Raw genomic sequence first — 16,413 nt, forward strand, 5'->3', positions numbered from 1 at the left:
AAATGTAATTATTTATAGCAAAGCATAGTATCAGGCTATCTGCATAGATTAAAGATACCAAACACTGATATATTGAAGAACTGATCTTTAAAAAAAAATGCTAGCTCCATCGAACCAAGTCATCTGTTAGTTAATAGGTTAAGTTTACATATCATTGCTGTTAACTAAATGCTATATTTCTATTGACATTCATTAGAAAATCTGTGAGATGGTCTTATTTTAAAAAGTATTCAATGTGTTGGCCAATGCTAGTCTAAGTGAAAATTGTATGCACATCAGGAAGTAATATGTTTTATCTTCTGAAATTTTTGGTCCTCTCAGAGTTTATTTTGCTGTTAAAGCATTTTAATATCATCTTTCTTTGTTCAATAAGCTCCTTCTACCCATTTCCTTTTCTCTGAAGCCACAGATGTTTTTATGCACAAGGATTCTCTTATATGCATGTCTTCTCACGTTTTTTCTTGTTTTCCTTAGCATGTTAATTCTTCAACATCCTCAACATTTTCCTTGTAAGCAAGAAAACATGCAATGCAGTTATTTAGGCAGTATAGACAATTCAAGATTTCATTTTGCTGATTCCACTTTCTATGCATGATAATAAAAATAAAATGGAACTTTATTTCTATCGGTTACACATGAACTATTACTCAGAAAAGATTTCATACAGTGTAGTAGAAGACAAGAAACTTAGGCTCTTAGTCCTACATTGCTTTGCACTTTATTTCTTCAATTGTAGAAACAGAAGGTTGCAATTGATCATTTCTTTGACCATAACTTTATTAAGACATATGTGTTCTGTGTGCATGTATGTGCTTCATTACCAATCTCAGGTCTAAAAAAAAATCAGTTGAAATATTTTTAGAGGAAATAATTTTATTTGTGATATATATTGTAAATGGTAAAAATGCCTCTCAGAGGCTCCATTATTCCTCAGATTGAATTTCCAATAAGCCGTCAACTCGGATTTGGACTTCCTGGCCCCTGCTTTTCTGCACCATACACTAGCTGAGGGCATGCTTCCTCCAACCTCTTCTGAAATTATAATTTGTCATCTTCTAAGGAGTAGACATTTAAGGACTGAGACTCATTTTCTTTGTGAATGAATAATTAGTGAATGTCAATTTGATGTTGTTTTGGTCCATGCAAAAGACAAAAATAGTCATGTTAAAATACTTAACAGGCACTTTTGCTCTGATGATATGTACCAGTTCCTGGAGACAACGAATGTAAATATTATTACTGTTTTCTTTCTTCAAAGATCATCTAATCTAGTCTTGTTTAAAAAGTTTACGTAACATTTGTTTGCTACATAGACAATTTCCAAAGTGCTTTACTAACTAGATACAAGACAAATAGTCTATTCATGTAAACATGATTATACTTACACCTGCTTTTACTTTTTATTCTGAAACCCCTTACAGCACAAAGTATCTGAAACCCTAAGCAGCTGCCATCTGGCTTGTTTTACATAACCTTTTAAACCCATTCAAGTGACAGTATACCAGAGAATAATAATAATATATATATATATATATCCATATATCCATATATATATATATATATATATACATATATATTGGATGAAACCAGGAACTGTACCCAAAATAGCTTTTTAAAAGTCATTGAGCATAAAGTGGGAATAATAGAGAGGTTATAAAACAGCAGCTGCTCAGGGAATGTTGGAATAATTCTCTCATCATCATGCTGCAGGTAGAGTCCAAACACAATGTTCTTAGTCTCTACCTTGTCCTTTAAATTTGAAACTTTGCATCTCAGCTGCTGACAAACACCTGGGCTTCCCTTCTTACTGCATTTCATAAATTCATGTTGACTTTGGAAAGTTCCTAACTGTACCAGTACGAAAGAACTTCCCACAAGTTGAGCGAGCATCTTTAATATTTCACTGCATATTCATGTATCACCTCACATTATTTTTAGTTTCTAATGGAGACAGAAGATGAGGCTTCATAAAAGATTACTGGAAGCCCTAGAAATAGCTTTCTTGCCATTCTAGTAGATTGTATTTTTTGTCTTTTCCTGAGAAAGCAGAAAAAAATAATTTTCCTCAAAGAAGGTACATTTGGTAGGGGGAAAAAAAGAGATTGTTCCCAAGACCACTAAAAATCTCTTTAATAGATGCAAAATTGAACTTTTTTGTTTTTTTCCTATTTTTATTTTTAATGTGGCCATTGTTATACAGTTATGAGATACAGTGTGGTATTTTAATATATGTAGACAATGCACAATAAGCAAGTCTTCATCATTTCTTTGTATTAGGGACACTAAAAATACACAGTACTGTGAATTATTTAAAGTGCAATTATATGTGTTAGCTAGCTCTAGATTTTATTCCTTGTATTTCTGTTCTTTGAAACCCATTGTCCGGCCTCTCTCCAACCCTTCTTCCCTCAACCCTGTGTACACTTTGGTAACCACTCTTCTGCTGTCTTCTTGTATAAGACCAATCCTTATAGCTGCACATTGAAAGGAGGACATCCAGTATTTTGTCTTCCTGTGCCTAATTTATTTCACCTAATGTAATATATATACACACACACCATATTCCCTCCCTGCTTCCACAAATGTTCTGATTTAATTCCTTTTATAGTATATTTTATATTAAATTCCTAATATTCCACTATGCATATATACCACATTTTAATCCATTTGCCCATCAAAAAGCACCTAGGTTGATTCCATATTGAGGCTTATATAACCAGAACTACAATAAGCATGGAATTGCAGATGTCTCTTTAACATAATCATTTCCTTTTTCTTGGATGTATCCCTCATAGTAGTATTGCTGGATTACACAGCAGTTTTATTTCTAGTCTTTGGTAAAGCCTCCATGCTTATAGCATCTATACTAACTTCTATTCCCAATCAATAGCATCTGACAACCTTCCCATTCTCTAATCCTTGCCAATGTTGGGGAGGGGGTTGGGGGCAGGGGGTTGTTTGTTTTCATAAATAGTCATTTTAATAGGAGTAAAAGGATATCTTCTTGCAGTTTTATTTTACACTTCCTTGATAGCTTGTGTATTTTATTCTGAAAGATGTCTACTCAGATCATTTGCCCATTTTAATTAGCTTATTTAACTGTAGATGTTGAGTTGCTTGAGTTTTTCACTCATTCTTTGCATTAATCTTTGTTAATGAATACTTTGCAAATATTTTCTTATGGTGACTAATTTTGATTCTTCCAAACAAATCTACCACAATGACCCTGTTGAGCTAGTATAATATACTAGCTAATCTCTACTTTTTTCTCCTCCTTACTGTTTTCACTAATTTTGTTTTTCTAAAGAAAAAAAATGCCTCATTTTATTTTCTGACATTTATTTCATTGAGACATTAACACAGTTGGAAAAGATGTGATTTTTAGAACATATACACATAGGTACAAACACTGCACAGTTTACTCCAATTTTATTCCAAAATAATTTGTTCAATATAGGCATCTTGTAAATTTGACATGCAGGGTTGCTTTTTAAAAGAACTTTTCCTTCCATATGTCTTATTAATCCAAGGATTGTTGTAAGATGATATAGTATGTAAGTGAAAAACCTAACATGATAGAATGTAGAGGCATTCTACAAATGACAGATATTTTTGCTATTTTAAGCCTCATGAAAAATGGATTTGAAAGTTATAAAAAAAAATTGTCTGGAACAGCCCAGTGCAACATTTTTGATTGGATTTTAGAATTCAGATCTATGATTTAGAAGCAATTTCTTCCTTTGTGAAAGTGGCCATGCCAAATTGATTTTTTAAGGCCAAAGAAAGGGTGTAATTTAGATTTTGAACCCTTTGCCTAGGACTTAGATTGTTTTCCATCCATGGCCTTTTTTATCTCTGGTGCCTCCTAATGGAGGAGGGAAATTGTATATTCATCCCTCTTTCATAAGGGTTAGCACAGGCCAAATTGTAAATAAGACTTAAATATTAAGAATGCCTACATATATCTAGATATCCATATCCACATATCATCAAGGCATTTGTTTTGTCATCAATACAGGTTGTAACTTTATCATTGGATCTCAATAAAAGAATAGTGATATATATTGAAAGTTCCTGTGACTAATGGAAATTTAGCAATAACAGCTATAAAGGAAACCAATATAGCATGCTTGAGAAATGTAGCAAAAAATTGAGATGCATATATTCAGTGTAAATTACTATCCTATAATATATGTGCTGTATAAGTATTTAAATTCCTGATTTATTCTACTTCAAGACTTATATTTAATTATCTTATTGGGAACTGAGAGGTAGAACTTTCATTAATAATTAGCAAAAGGAATATCAACCCTTTTGCTTTTGTAAGCACAGGCTCTTGTAATTAGAGGTTTTGAGCACCTCTTTGTAGGCAGAGACATGTGATCAATTATTCTATAAAAAGAATGATTGTGGGACATATATTTTTGGGACAAAGGGGTCCACTAGAAGTAAAATGATCAAATGCCATAAAAAATAGCCTTGCAAATGGAACTAATGAAAACCTAGGCCTTTTAAGTCCATCAACCCAGGATATTACCAAATAATGACTATAAGTGAGCGAATATAAATGGCTTTCTAAATGAAGGGAATGTAGTTTAAAGTAGTCAAAAGTCATTTCTCTGAAAGAAAAGCATCTATGTGGAGAATACAACTGATTTTTTCTATCAGTGTTGGGAAATGTTGTACTCTGATGATAACATGAGAATTGAAATGTGTCAATTTCAAATGTCACAATTTTCACAGACTGTAGAAAGCAATGAGGTGAAAGCGCTAGCTTCTTAGATTCAAAATGAAGATGTATGTGAACATGTGGGTTTTAACCTAGTTTCTTAAATGCTGTTCTACTTGCATATAGGTAAATACCAGGATAAATGTAAAAGATTTGAGTTCCTCAAAGATCCTTGCCTATGTTTTTTTTTTTTTTTGCAGTTGTTACTGTTCACTTATTTGTTGAACTAGGACCCTATGCTTGCTATGCAGGTGCTCTACCAATTGAACCACAGCTACAATCCTTATGTGTGTTTTTTTATAAACATAGAAGAATAACAGAACGTGATCTGAGAACTTTTGTTAAGTTTATGAGTTTGTGTGTCCCAATTCTATGTGTATTAATTACCCTCTTCCCCTACTGCATGCTCCTAAGTTCATTGGCAAGTTTGCAAAGAAACTAATGAAAAATCAGATATGAACTGTCAAAATGATTCAAGAGAGATGGCTAAGTTGGCTCTTACTAGGATCTGGTTATACATTTAATTATGTATCTGTCATTTGGACAGAAGGTAGAGACTCAAGAATGGAAAGGAGCAGGTAACATTGAAAAACTCCACTGGGGAAAAAAATCACATTTATGTGCAACCTCCAGACCTTTTACACTGCTTACTTACTCAAGTAGTGTTTTTCACAAGTAAAACAAAAATATTTATATTTTTCACACTGTGTTCCTACAGGATTAAGTGAAAATTACAAATGAGGGGCTTAATTTTTAGCATATAATTAGAACTTAATAAATGTCAACTAACATACAAATACTAAGAATTATATTGTTAACATTTTCTGATTTGCTAATTGTTTAATGCATTTGTAATAACTTAAAACATAGGATGTATACCCAAATAACTACCACTTGAGACACAAAAGGATGATTATCATGATGACACATAGAGACAAATAGCAACAGATATATAAAAAGGAAAAAATGCCATTATGTAAAGAAATTAAAAGGTGCCTTTATAGAAGTGACATTAGGGTCAGAACTGAGAAAGGGATTATACATTAAATTTTATTCTAAACCCAACAATGTCCTCTATGCTTTAAGTGTATGGAGCTTATTGAAAAACAGAAAGATGATATAAAAATTCTTTAATAGTAAAATAAACTCTCTCTAAGGACCAAAATTTCAGAAGATAAAACATAATGCTATTTCTCCATCTGTTAGGAAACAGAAAGACTTGGAAAATTTTTATTAAATGAAGTAAGCCAGACCCAAAGAAACATAGGTCCCAGGCCCTTATTTGCAATAACTACTATACGTCTACGATAATCTTACTAGACAAGCAAAAAAGGTCAAAAGCTATGCACATATGACCATATAAGATGATGCTAAGCTTAATGAACCCCAAGATATAGACACAAGAGGTTTTTTACTTTGTTACTGTTGTTTTATATGTACTATGTGATTTTTTTGTTTCTTTTTTACGTTCTTCCATGTTTTCACTGTATTTTATTCTGGTGCCCTGCATCTTATATATATTTTTTTCTAATTTGGGAAGGGGAAGGTAAATAACAGAATACTGAAACAAGGATATAGGTTGACCCATTGTAACAATTGTTAACAATGAGACATACAAGACACTATGTTGAAAATGAACTTTACAACTGGCAGGGAGGGGTAGGTTGGGGAGGTGGGATGGTAGGGGAAAAAAAAAGGAGTAATAAAGAAAAATGCTCCATAAGACGCATACTCATTACCTTAGTCATGTAACTGTAATCCTTCTGTACAGTATCTTTACAATAAAAAAAAATCACTTCCTGATATTCATACAATCTTCTGTTAGACAAGTTTAGAGTAATTCATGAGCAAATTCTGACATTGAAACATGGATATAAAGGAAAAGGAAATAAACTGAAGGCTAAGGTGTGTCTTAGTAAATAATGAAAAGAAACAAGACCCTATTCTGAATTCATTAAGAAGGGGGGGTGCATAATAAAATTTACTAGGTGACAGCATAAAGATGGTCTGATTTACGTCTGAAGTGACTTGACTATATTGAGGGAGACTCTCCATCTTCAAAATGAGTAAGGATGAAGACAAAGAAAAGTTTGATTTCTTATGATATGTCCATGACGTTTGAGGCTCACATGCTCAGTTTTCATGAAACATGAAAATGAAAGAAGAAGCAGATTACTATATAGCGCCTAAGAGTTTACTACACTAATACCTTTTGTGGAAAGTACAGGAATAAAGTCATGAAAAGGCATTCTTGTGAAGATAGCAAAGGTGAACTAAGCCATCACTACTGAAATCACTTAGAATTGTGGGTGAGATGTTTTTGATGTTTGTGATATCATTCTAGCTCACTTTGTTATCAGCCTTGTTATCATTGCTTGTGAAAGTGAATGCCCTTAACAACAACCCAGAGAATACAAGTTGATTAATATGCATAAATTCACCCTTTTTCACTTATTCAAGTTTTAGGACCCTTTATCCTCTCAAACAGAAACTAAATAAAATCCATTTTTCCTCCATTCTTCCCAATAAGTTAATATTCTTGTCGCTGTTTCTCATAAATGGTTTCTGTACAAGCAAATGATTCTCTTAAAAAACTATAGACCATCCATTCCATCTCAAGCAATGTGTGGTGAGTAGCTACCCTTAGTAACTAACTCCAAACAATTTCTTAATGGCCTGAAGGAGTTCCCGTAACTTTCCAACAAGTTTCCCGAAGGACATATTGGTAATAAAATAAGTACAAGGCACTATCTTTCAAATATTCTTTCAAATACCTTTTCAAATATCTTTTAAATACCTAGAGTTGTGCTAGATTTAATGGGACAAGAAAAATGCTATTGCTTCAAGGAATGTATCACAAAGTCTAGTGTGAGGAAAAACTGTCTGAGGAAAACAAATGAATTTTGGCTCAGAGAAGAAGGAAACAATGGACTTAGAATTGAAGGCATTAGGAAAGTTAAGATAATAAAGAATTAACTACAGCCAGAGTTTTATTAGAAAGTTTGTGAGGCCTGGAGAAAATTGGGCTCATACCAATATGGTGAATTATTTAATAATGTAACAGGTTCTTTCATATCAATAATTTACTATCCCTAGGCAAAGTAATTCATGCTCAGAATAACACTGCAATCAGGAGGCTGAGACAGCAGGATTCTAAGTTCAATATCAGTGTAGGCTACGTATCAAGATCCTGAGTAGATAGATAGATAGATATTTTTAAATAATTTGCTTTCAATTTTTGCCTATTTTTATGTATTTTATAAGTTAATTTTCCCTATTATAATAAATTTTACAATTGTATTTTCCCTACTATCACTACCTGAAAATGGGTAAAGGTAACTGTATTATATAGATTTTATCAAATTTCAGTCATTTACTGTTTTAAAATTTAATTTTGTTTATGTCTTCTTTTTCCTCATTTCTTGAGTACCTTTAAATTGCAGTGTAATGTGATAAATAATTGCCATAACTCTATTGGAGTTCACAGACCCCCTCCCCAGATTAGACTACAACAAAATTTAAGGGGAAAATTCATAGGCTTATCATTGAAGAACCTAACTTTTGGTTAAGCTCTAAATTTAAATCTCTGGTAAGCATTGAAATATATTTAAATTTATTCAGAAAGTGGTATCTTATGCAGAGAAGGAACATCAAAGGAAAAATTGCAGTCTAATTTTTGAAAATAAGTCTGAAGTCTGCTTTATTTTCCTGTTTCAAAGTCAATCTGGAATAATACAGAGATTTCAAGTATTGGTTTGCAATATAAGTAAATGAATGGCCTTGAGGTAGAAGTTATATTGTGTGAAAAAAAGTAGGATTGTTGTTGCTCTTCTGTTTTTCTTTATTGGGTATGGAGGGTGTTAATCTTAGTTTAGTTATGTAACAGTGGTTCTCAAAGATTACTAATATCCAAATTATCTGCAAAGGCTTATACACAAGACTGTGAAGTTCTGCACCCAGGAGGTAAGAGAGGAGATTGAGAATTTGTATTTTTAACACATTTCAGTAATTTGAAACAACGGAACTAGGGCTCCACTTCGAGAACCCCTGTTGGTATACATATCGATATGCAGACACATACACACAAATATCTACTTTTCAAAATTAATTATTAGCAGTGAAGGGTATGACACATTTAAAGATCTTTATAGGCTTGTGCATTTTTCAACCAACTACATTCCTTAATCCCACTGTCTTCTCTTTTTTTTTAATTAATTTATTTTTTTGCCCATCCTGGGGCTTGAACTCAGGGCCCAGGCATTGTCCCTGAGGTTCTTCTACTCAAGGCTAGCGTTCTACCTCTTGAGCCACAGCACCACTTCTGAATTTTTCTGTGTATGTGGTGCTGAGGAATCAAACCTGGGGCCTCATACATAGTAGGCGAGAACTCTACCACTAGGAGACATTTCCAGCCCCCACTGTCTTTTTCTTAGTTGTGCAGTAGTCATCATGACTGCTTTTTTCCCATATTGGTGAGGTTTTGGGTATTTGTTGTTGTTGTTGTTGTTGTTTTCCCCATAGAGCTGTTTTGATATACAAAATGCCAAGACCAACTCTCAGCTGCTATGAATGCCATCAATGCTGAGGTCATATTGTCAATAGAATCCTGTCCAAGTGATTTAATGCCCAACTACTTTGATAAACTTTCATAACATCAAGTCTGTTAACCTTGGAGTCCCAATTAAAACAAAAATAAGAAAATCCCTATTGTTAACTCAGTCTGTCTTTGCATATTTATTACTATCCTTTTCATTAGTTAAGGGCCTAAAATCTATGCACACCCTGTAAAGTCTTTCATTTTGCCTGTTCTGTGTTATGATGGATGTCAATGAGCAGTGTGCGTTTTCTGGGAGCCTCCCTGCATTTGCACAAAGAATAAGAAAATGTTAGCTGTCATTTTCAATCCTTTATTAACACAATGGTCCCTATATTTATTAATCTATTTTCAGATTCCAAAAAGGTTAGCTCATTTTTTCAGTCCACCAATGTAAAAACAATAGCTAAATTTATTTATCTATTTTTTTAAGAAGAAACAGTACTTTTTGTTTAAATATTGCATTCAGACATCCCAATACTTGGATTACGTTACGCTTGCGCAGTCATGTACCTCAAAAAGAGAGCTAACCCTAAAAGAGAGAAGAGAGAGAGAGAGAGAGAGAGAGAGAGAGAGAGAGAGAGAGAGAGAGAGAGAGAGAGAGAGAGAGAGAGAGAGAGAGAGGAGAAGAGAAAAGAGAGAGGATAAAAGAGAGAGAAAGAAGACATTCAAGAAAAACTGGAGTTGGGGATGTGAGAATGAAGTTGAAAGCCAGTGGAGATTGGTTTGGCATCCATGAAGATAACTATGAGCTATGAATCACCCATCAGCTTTGTAACTATTTATGGAGAAGAGGAGGAAGCCCAATATAAGATAAGGAAAGTCTTAAAGATTTATGTACAACAGGGCTGGGAAGGTGGCTCAGTGGTAGAGCACTTGCCTTGCATGCCTGAGGCCCTGGGTTTGATTCCTCAGCACCACATAAGCAAAAAGAAAAAAGCCGGGAGTGGTGCTGTGGCTCAAGTGGTAGAGCACTAGCCTTGAGCTGAAGAGCTGAGGGACAGTGCCCAGGCCCAGAGTTCAGGCCCCACGACTGGACCCCCCCCCCAAAAAAAGATTTATGTACAACAGATTAAAACATGCCTAAGCCCCCATTCTATTCTGTTCTATGATCTACCCTTCTTTTACAGTGTAAGGAAAAAAGTAAAATCAAAAATAAGTATGTATATATATATATATATATATATATATATATATACATGCATATATTTCAAAGTACCTCCTTTTACCCTTTTTATAAAATATTAGAAGGTAAGTTTACTAAAACTGTAGGTTTCACTGCTACTATGTTATTATTGTTTTACTTATAAACAAGTACTCCCATGGCCAATTCTAAATCACTTGCCTTGCTTGTGTTTGAGCACTATAAATTCTATTTATTCATACAACTAAAATTTATTATGGATTTCTGTGTATTATGCATTAGTGAAGAGAATATACTTGGAAACAAACATCTCCTGCCTACCTATGGTTAAGGCATACTAAGAAACAACTAATAACACAAAGCATGATGATAGAGCATTGTGAGATCTTACAAGATAACATCTAGATACTTCTCTTGAACTTGGAGAACTCTAATTTTGAATATAATTTAAAATATTGTTAATAATTCAGTGGATCTATTTCAATCTAACTTATGCGCCGTTTCCTTTAATGATTTCAACAAAAGGAAATTGTGTACCTTGTACCTTTGGGGAGGCTGTTTTCCCCTCAAAGAAAGTGTATGACACTTCAGATTAGGACTGATTAATTGAACTATTGATTTATAGTTCCCTCTTGTTGCTACATACAGTTAGATGGCATGCATCCACACACAACAGGAGGTAATAGAGTTGATCAATTAGGGGAACAATTAGTTCCAGTGTTTACAATTTATTTGAGGGTACCTCCTGAAAATTAATAACAATGCCAAAAATCAGTGGAGAAGCCTAGAGAATTTAGATTCAAATTTCAGGGACATATGTCTAGATGCTGGCACTCTTCCACAGATAAATGGTGTTAAGGCAATAACAATTTGGCAAACAGTTAATCAATAGACTGTCAAAACTACCCAAGTTGCATACATTTGTTTTGGAAAGCTATAACTTTTCATCTTTGACATGATTGGCTGAAGCATTGTTTGAAAATTCAACGTGATTACTCTCAAGGATTCAATTCCATGATTTTCCTTCTTTAGATGTTAGATTGGAAATTTGAAGTGTCAAATCTACAAGTGTAACTAACCTGTTGTCTTCTTTAAGGTCCTACTTAATTGATATTTGTATTGAGTAAATATAATATGTGATAATCTTCTAAGATTTATGAGATTCATAAACCTGTATCAAGAAAGAATGAGTCATCTTGGAGTAATATAATTTCACAGACTCTGTCGCAGAGTCTAAAGCTCAGGGTAGAGTGGAAATTTAGGGCACCTCAAGCCAATGGCACTGCTATAAGTGAACTCAATATTTCTCACACAGATTAATATGAGTCTGAGCCTGACAAGACATGGAGAGACTTTTCGTCCAGAGAGTGAAAAAGCAGAAAGAAATAAAAATGATCTGAAGCATTTCACTTAAGATAGTGGAAACAAAAGTAAAATATAAAAGAGTTTTAACATAAATTCTGATTTTCTTTTAAAGAATGGGAGGGTGTAGAACCATACTTCCATGAAGCTTTGAATTTAGATATTAACCTCTTCTTTCTTAGAAAGGGCTTCACTCAGACTCTAAGTCCCTGATCAATTTCAAAATACCTGTTAGTCTATTTAGACTTCAGGAAAAGAATAAATAGGTTACTACTGTTAGCATGTACATGTGTAATACTCCCACCCATTAGCTCCAACACATTCTAGAGAAAAATGCCCTAAAGTTCCTCAAATTTAATCCCTCTGAGAAAGTTAATATTTTTTAAGATTATACTGCTACTTTGATTTTTTTAAAGAAAAAGTTTCTTTCCAAAAATTCTTCCTTATCTTAGACTATAAGACTGCTAAGGAACAAGAAACGCAAATAAAGATCACTGTCACCCGGGGGGCGGGGGGGAAATAAGGAATATTACCAGAAAGTTAATTTTAAATATCAACTCTATTCTAGACCAAAACAGGGCAGAATTTGTTTCATCTCATGCAGGTTTTCCCAACCTCATAATAAAAATCCTATAGAAATTTGCTATAAAAGTATACTTTGTAGTTTAGGAATTAATTAGAATGAAAAACAAATGGATACTCTTAGCTCCTTATCATTAGTGTTTTAGCACTCATATCAACTTTAATTGTAATTAATTTTACTAATGCCTTTAGTTAATGCATAAGTAAATTAGGACCAGGGGTGGGAGGAAATCTATCAATTGAACAAGTGGTAGAAAATCCTTAATTCAGAACTAACCCACAGCTATCAATGTGAACCTGTCAACATTGCTTTGCTATATTTTTTAATATTCTAATTTATGATTTATTGTTCATTATAGAACAAAATGTTTCACAGTTAATCTCTATGGTATTCTTTGTTCCTAAGCTCTCTCAAAGCTGGATTCTCAGTAGCCAACTATTTGAATATAAATTGATTTTATGTAATACACAGAAAACAAGTATTCTATTGATATAAATGGTTTCTTTATTTGTAGAATTACATAAAAATTATTTTGAAGCAGCATGAGCCTTCTCTGGATGGTATTAGAATTTCATGCCTAAATCAAGTCGAACATTAACTTTATGAGTGTTCGGTCTTATTCTGAAGCATAAATGTCTATGGTTAGAGATGTCAGGGGATTAGAAGTGTAGATAAAAGCTTCAAGAAACAAGATGTAAGTGTGAAAGATGACAGCATGATCAGGTGGAAATTGATAAAGCTTTCCTCTCCTTTCTTCGTATACATAAAGGAACAGCTTAAATTTAAGGCCTTTAGTCATTTTCTTTCAATTTGGCTGATAATAGTAGAAGACTCAGGACTAAATTATTATATATGTAACAGAGAAAATGCTCAGACATCATGGAGACAGACCACTAGGAAAAAACAGGAGCCTGCATAAATTTTTTAAACTATTACCTTTGTACACTAGTATTCTGAGATCAGTTCATGGTTCCGATATTGCCTTCTAGGCTTTTGACATTGGAAAAGGGTTCTAAGCTTTAACCAGCATGGCCAAGAGAGAAGTCTCAAGAGCAGCAGGGAATGCTGCTATTGTCAAAGTTCTTTGATGTTCTTCTCCAGGGCCATACCATTCTTGCCTCTTCCATTCCATAAGCCGCCTCCCCAACCACATCTGTATTCACACAGTATGATGGGCTTCTCCACAGATGCATCTTCATCAGCAGAGTTCCAAAGAGACTTTTCAAACACCCTCTGGAAAATGCTGCTTGGATTCTTTGCTTGTAATGAATACCAGCATGATTTTTAAGCTACATTTTTCCTTCTTTCAACATTGAATGTTCTATAACAGTTTTCTGTCTCCCAGCTGCCTTCTCATTCTGATTGAAGCGTTTTTTTGAAATGAAAAAAAATGCAGCAGAAATGTGTGCTGAATATCATGTGAGCTCTTTATCCACTTGTATTTTTGTGGGGTTTTATTATTATTATTGTTGTTCTCATACTGCGGCTTGAAGTGAGGGCTGGGCACTGGCCCATTATTGTTATTGTTTTTTGTCAAAGACTGGAACTCTACTGCTTGAGCTGCAGCTCTACTCCCCGCTTCTTGGTGGCTAGTTGGAGAGAAGAGTGTCACAGACTTTCCAGACTGGCTTTGAGCTATGATTCTTAGATCTCAGTCTCCTGAGTAGCTAAGAGAGTAGCATGTGTAGCATGAGTCTCCTGAGTAGCATGAGCCTCAGGCTCTTGGCTTCATTTGGATTTTGAAGCAGGTTTTCCCCATCTGCTGAAATGTCTTCTCAGTTGTCTCCAAAAATGAAATTCTTCAAGTCTAACTTGTATCTAGAGCCTAATCCTGACATCAGAGAAAACTGTAGAATCATGGCCAATCATGACTTATGTTCACCTAAGTTTATATGGTTGCTCCATGGTAGAAAAACAATGCAACATTGCTTTCTACACATTTAAATATGCGTCATGATTACTATTTCCAACCTTGTCATGGTAAAAATTGAGACACAGTGATGACTGTTTGCAAACACAAAGAGAAATAATATCCCAATCTCAGGCTACTCATAGGCTGGCAGACAATAGTATCTGAGTAAAAACATAAGCATATGAAACAATAATTCTAGAAATGCAATGATAATATACTAAAGTCCTGATTTTTCCCTTTTCAAATATAAAAGGGTTATTTTTCACGTTCAAGTAAGGAAAGCATGAAATATTTTTATTAGAATTATAAGCAGGACTTCTGTTCCTTCTAGTATATTACCTACGAGTGATAATTTATGCTTCCTTCCAAAAGCTATCTAAAAGATAAAGAAGATCGAAGAGGGTAGAAAGACATAAAACTCTGAACAACATGAAAGGACCTGACCAAAATAGGAATTCTGAGATGCTTTTAAAACATCAAAAGTACATGATAATAATTGACATGTGTGTGCGTGTATGCATGTGTGCGTGTGTGCGTGGTGTGTGTGTGTGTGTGTGTGTGTGTGTGTGTGTGTGTGTGTGTGTGTGTGTGTGTGTGTGTTAGATCTATGGAAACTAACACAGAATTGCTTGGAAGAAATGTACTCCAGAGACAGGAGCCAATTTTTTCCATAGCTACTTCTTAGTAGGTTTACTAGGAGACAAATTACAAAGTAGAGTAATTTATTACTCTGTGAATTGCCTATTCACAGCTAAACAACTGGTTCCAGTTTACATGGAAGTACTAAGAGTCACTGTATTAGTGCTCCAAGAACACTGTTCCTCACGCAGTGACCATCGTGTTGTGCCATGCCTGCAGTGATTCTGCTTCCTGTGGGTTTTTCTTCACTCTTTTGGAATGTCAGCACAAGGGGTTCTGCAAGTACTGATACTTCCTGGTTGTCTGTGTATATCTTGTCATCACGAAAGCATAATGAAAAATGAAACCGACTGTGTGAGTTCCCTAGGCTTGTTTGTTTCTAGTACACTTGAAGATATAGTCAGAAATAGCCAATTCTCTTTTGTAGTCTTTGCTATATGTTCCTAAATGATATGCATGGAAGATGGATAGAAACAAGAAGACATAGGGATGATGGCCTCCCATTGATTAGGCTTAGAAAAAAACACATGAGCTTTATAAATTGAGAGGTGGTCTAAAAAATCAATAGAACACAGTCTTTCATGATACATTTTGTCATGTTTTTCATATCCCTGAAAATAAAGATCTCCCCTCTCTTCCCTTCTCCTTTGTTTCCTTCTTTCCTTCCTACCCTCCCTCCTTCTTTTATCCCTCCTTCTTTCTTTTCCTATATGTCTAACATCTTTGTTGCAGGACTAGGGAATGAACCAGAGCCTTGCACTTGTAACTTTAACATTGCGTGGGCTGGACTTCAACTCATGATCTTCTTCTGTAGCTCCTGAATGGCTGGAATTACTGATGTGAGCCATCATACCCAGCTAATCATTAGTAGGAAAGTTAGATACAAAAATCTAGAAATAGAATAGAAATTTTCTGTAGGTCAAATTGACATAGACTTCAGCAACTATGTTCATTACATACAATATTAAAAGCCAGTTATCTCTCTTTACCTTTTTTATAGTAAGATGAAGTTAGATGCTTTGGTACTTATGGAAGAAATGCAGCTTAGTTGGATCAAGCCAATTGGCTCTTAAAACTTCTTCTTTAGAAGGAGCAGATAAACTGGAATTTCTATTCTCCCTTGCTCTGCTGAAACTCAGATCTAAACTCTTGCTGATTCTGAGCTGCAGGCACTTGAGAGAAAATCTAAGCTAGCAGCTCAAAGCCCTCTTTTATCAAACTGTGTTCAAACTGTCATTGTTTTGTCCCACAGTGAAGCAAAGCTTTAAAATCGATCCATACACAGTTGAGATGGTGGTGAATAGTGTGATGGGAAACTCTGCAGTCTTCCAGTTAGAACTATTGGATTAGTCGATAAAAAATATCTAATACTTATTAAAGCCCTGATAGCTGGACATTATTGTAAGTAGTTGAAATATATACATGCATTTAATGATCACAACATAATTCT

The 16,413-nt window shown here is 34.3% G+C and overlaps 1 protein-coding gene across 3 annotated transcripts in view; it reads left to right on the plus strand.

Annotated features, from left to right (window-relative positions):
- The window catches only part of LOC138813399 (synaptotagmin-1), a 337,314-nt gene that overhangs the window by 111,604 nt on the left and 209,297 nt on the right, over positions 1-16,413 (plus strand). The window lies entirely within an intron of this gene.

The sequence above is a fragment of the Dipodomys merriami genome, unplaced genomic scaffold (genome assembly GCF_024711535.1).
Source record: "Dipodomys merriami isolate MVZ:Mamm:240054 unplaced genomic scaffold, mDipMer1.0.p SCAF_598, whole genome shotgun sequence".
Classification (NCBI taxonomy): domain Eukaryota; kingdom Metazoa; phylum Chordata; class Mammalia; order Rodentia; family Heteromyidae; genus Dipodomys; species Dipodomys merriami.